Source organism: Populus euphratica, unplaced genomic scaffold, assembly GCF_000495115.2.
Source record: "Populus euphratica unplaced genomic scaffold, PopEup_1.0 scaffold1965.1, whole genome shotgun sequence".
In the NCBI taxonomy this organism is placed as follows: Eukaryota; Viridiplantae; Streptophyta; class Magnoliopsida; order Malpighiales; family Salicaceae; genus Populus; species Populus euphratica.
In genome coordinates, this window is record NW_011501806.1 from 21,342 (window position 1) to 26,026 (window position 4,685).

Genomic DNA, 4,685 nt, shown 5'->3' on the forward strand with positions numbered 1-4,685 from the left:
TATATGTCATGTACATAATATCATAAAAAACACTTGATCTTAAATAGAATTATTTCTAACTTTGTAAAGTCAAATGAAATTATTGTGGATTCGCTAACCAAAGAGAGCTTGTGTATAATTCATCCAAGAGAATAAACTTAAAACTTTTAAAAGATAAAAGAGTATAATGATTATAACAATATCTAGTTGATTGGAAATTATAAAATTTATGTTTAAATAAAAAATTAAATTATATAACATTTTCAATAACACTAAAAAATTATTATTTCCTATATAGTGAAATAAATACTAGTTATAACATGATATCTCTTATTTAACATGTCTTTGTGATTGTAAGCTAACAATTTATACTAATTATTTTTTAACTACAGTCTTGCTATAATCAACTAAACATATTTGTATACTAGCATAATATATTTACTAATTTTAGTTCTACAATCGTTACACACACAGGGGCATGAAACAGGCGATGGAAATCTTAACAAAATTAACTGAGTCGAATAATTTATTAATCAATTTTACCAGAATGCATTGACCTTAGCTAGCTAATTGTACAAGCATGCCAGCCCCATAAATGAAGGCAGAATAAAATGGAAGGGAATGAAATATAAGATTTTACCAGATGATGAGCCTTACACGATTTCTGTGTTTAAGAAAATTAATGCAAATATAGCACAAAATCACCAGGAAATTAACTTCTAGTACGGGGATTTTCCAACAACACTGTCAAACTGCACAGCTAATATCACACAATAATCATACAAATATAAAAAATCAATCACTGCAAGCTCTCCTAACCAGAACTACCATCAATTATTCGATTAAAACTCCTGGCCTGCACTCACAGGCAGGACCCTACAAAAAAAGAAAGAAAGAATGAAGTAATTGAATATCCCGATCTTGCTGGGCTATTGTTGAAATCAATCAACAAGGAATCAGATCAATAAACCATCGAATGACATTCACAGGCAACTTCACTAGGCTCACTGCAAGATTTGCGAGTCCAGCACAACAAATGCAACAAGGGCAGAGGCAACTCAGCACAGAACTGTCATCATCAAATCATTCATTGTCTCAACGGTTATTAATTAACAGTAATTTCATCAAATCTATTTAATAAACAGAAAAATGAATCGTCAATAGATTAAGAGATTTATTAACTTGGCATAAGATCCAGTTCTAAAGAACCGGGGAAAAGGAACATGTCTAAATCAGTAGCAAGGAAAATATAATGCAAGAAGCACGAACTAATTAAAAGGAAAAAGAAATGAAAGCAAATTCCTTTTTTCTGTTCGGGTTGAGGAGATTAAGAAGAATTTGCGTATTCTTAATTGGTTTATATGTATATCAAAGATGCATTGGCATGAAGTACACGAGAAATGCAGAGTATATTAATTACAAAAAAATTAACAACGCAGATGGGAATGGAAGGGAAGACTCACCCGATAACCCAAACAACAGCTCCGATGAGAGACAAAACCAGAGCAATAAGAGCAAACGGCAATCCAATCAAGAAACCTAAAGGCCTGCAATCATCCATAATGTATAATCTCTCTTCTCTCTCTCTCTCTCTCTTTCCGTCTATTTTTATCTTTCTTTCTTCAGGTATCAACAACACAGGACAAATTCCTTTTCGCCAACAAGGATATATTTGGTGTTTGGCGAGAGAAAGGGATCCAAAGCAAGAGCTTAATTACAATCATTATCTTCCCAAGAAAATTTTAATTTTATAGTAACATGCAAATGAGTGCAGGTTGCACGCGGAAACCTTGGGCTCTGTAAGATTACTGTTTTTCCAAAACTACCCTAATAGAAAAAAATGTTATTTTAAAGAGTAATGGGTATTTTAGGAGTGTTCCTTTAAGTTCAAGGGTGTGAGACTTTTCTTCAAAGTTCAATTTCGCACTCCTGTTGCTCTCGTACGCTTCCATGGGGAAAACAAGACCTTTCGGGATTTAGAACATGATAAATTAGATCCCATGGATAATACAAGACCTTTCTGTAGGAATAAGCAGGGTTTGTTTTCCACGCTTATTTATCTTTGCCAAGGGAAGTATTCACTTGTTTGCTAGATAATACGGTTTGAGACCTATCCCGTAACGTATATCACCCTATATGCAAATAAATTCATCTTTCTAACTCTACATTTTGCTGATGATCTCATGATCCTTATCAATGGAGAATTAAATCCAATGAAACACCATGTACAAGACATGGAGTACGAAACGCATGCCATTTCCATGACACAAAACAGGAAATGCAACTCGAGCCTAAGAACTAGTGGGCTAGGATGTGCACTCAACTCTTCATTTGGGCTCAGTCACTGTACATGATCCAAGGCTCTACTAGACCCAGGCAGGGAGACAACTTTCAAGGAGCTCGACTAGACTTCCAAGTAATCCAATTGCACGTCAACAAATCATTTGGGCTTCATATTGGCTTTGGGGTCTTCACCAGTTTGGGTGAGACTTTATACTCAGTTATACATGTTTAGAAGTCGTCCAATACCCAACATAACAGCTTGGCCCCAAGCATGCAAAGTTTCCAATAGCTTGGTAGTAACAATTATTTTTTATTTAAAATATTTTTTATTTAAAAATAATTTAAATAAGATTTTTTTATTTTTTTAAAATTATTTTTTATATAAACACATCAAAAAAATTAAAAAACACCAAAAAAATAATTTAGAAGCAAAGACAAAAATAAATATAATTTATTTTGTTTTAAAAATATTTTTAAAATACAAAAATAAATAGCTCTCAAATATCTTCCAATCATAATCAGATAGTTAAATCGGTTTATTGTAATTTTACATCTAGTGGATGATTTATATAATAAAATCACACCACAAACCATTAACAAGGAAACTAAACACATGATGACTTTTGCTCTAAAAATGAATTATTTTTGAAGTTTTGCATGGTCTTGGAATTTAAAACTTGTTTATTTTTTTGTTTTAAAAATACTTTTAAAGTTATTATTTTTATTTTTTTAAAATTATTTTTTGGTGTTTTTATATTGTTCTAAAGTGCTAATGTTAAAAATAAGTTTTTAAAAATAAAAAAATATATTTTAATATATTACTAAATAAAAAATAATTTAAAAAATATTCATTATCATACTTCCAAACCTTCCTTTATTAACCATGTCATTGTTGAAATTTTTTAGAATGCTCTGGTTTGTGACTCGTCTATTTCTCTAGCTTCCTTTAGGGAAAACAAAAAAAAGTGACTGTAGCCCTCTCTAAAAGTAGCCAAAAAGACTAATGTTATCTCTAGCACCCAAGCGATGCTAGAAAATATTATTTTTTAAATTTATTTTTAATATTAATATATTAAAATAACAATAAAAAACTAATTTAAATTAAAAAAAATTAATTTTATGAAACTTTGGTTACACTACTGTAAAAAATGAGGAAGAATGGTTGTTGGTGAAGATGAGAGGGAAGGTGCATGTTTACAAACAAATGTGTTAATCAATGTGTAATAAAAGTCTAATATGATCATTGTCAAGCTAATGTGTGTTGCGATGTTACGGTCGCACATGTTAATTACCTTAATTTAAAACACAATACACAAGATAGTATAGTGCAAGCAAGGGGTCGATCCCACGAGAAAGATTTTGTTCAGATTTTTATGCTATACGTTATGTAATTTGGGAGGGTTGATTTGTGATGATCTAAAATATAGAAGAAATTAAACTAGCAAACAAAATCAATTGAAATCGAAATTTATCAAGAAAACAAACCTTGATCGCAAGCACACATCCACCAACGGAAATTAGAACCGATCCTTGAAATGAAACTACAATTTATATTCTGAATTCTATCTTTTTTTAATGTTGGTTAATTAACGAATCCATTCTATAACTAACTGATTAGTACTTAAAAGTGCATTTTTATCATGATTTTATATCATCATTTTGCACTTGAAGTATCAATAACTCCTTAACTAAAATATGTTTTATAATAATGTATCTAATAATATAAGATACCTATAATTTATGGTAAATGTCTATTTTTAATGCAGATCTATCACATAAATGAAAGGATTGATTGATGACTTGAAGAACTTAAATTGCAAGGATAAAGAGATGGCCAAACTTAGAAAAGAGATGTCGGTGCAATCCAAACCGGAACACTGTTCGGTAAATGGGTCATATCTGGAGCTATATATCTCAGATTTAGGTCAAATTTATATGGATGGAAAGGTAAGACATAGGCCTACAACTTTCATATGGAGCCCAAGATCTAAAAAGGCCATTATCAAGTCCAAATTGTAGCAACAACAAAGAAGCCCGAATCTGTCTTCCAGCCCGAGCACTGTTCGGTATTTTGGCCATATCTAGAGTTCTAGAAGTCCAAATGAGCTGAAGTTTTTACACAAGAAAGCTGAGACAATTGCCTACAACTTTCATGTTTGCAACTGGCTCCAGTTTTGACGTTATCAATGACGTTTTGGGCAGACAAGAGAAGATAAGGATTGTCACCAAGTCAAAAGTTGGTCACCCACTTATCAATTAGTCATCAAATCAATAGTTCCCATTTTTGGCCTATAAAAGGAGGCATTTGCCATGCATTTAGGCATCTTGGTGTTCAGATCAAGATCATGCTCTTCCTTTCTCTCTTTGTATTTTTTATGCTTTGTTTTCATTAATATTAAGTTTATGCCTTTCATTTCCTTTCC

At 31.5% G+C, this 4,685-nt stretch overlaps 1 long non-coding RNA gene across 1 annotated transcript; it reads right to left on the reverse strand.

The window, feature by feature from the left end:
• Nucleotides 1–588: 588 nt before the first annotated feature.
• On the reverse strand, nucleotides 589–1,780 carry LOC105118456 (uncharacterized). Its single transcript, XR_840942.1, has 2 exons — nucleotides 1,443–1,780; nucleotides 589–1,048 (listed from the first exon to the last, which is right to left on the reverse strand). It is a non-coding gene; the product is annotated as an uncharacterized LOC105118456 (long non-coding RNA).
• Between the last annotated feature and the right edge of the window lie 2,905 nt (nucleotides 1,781–4,685).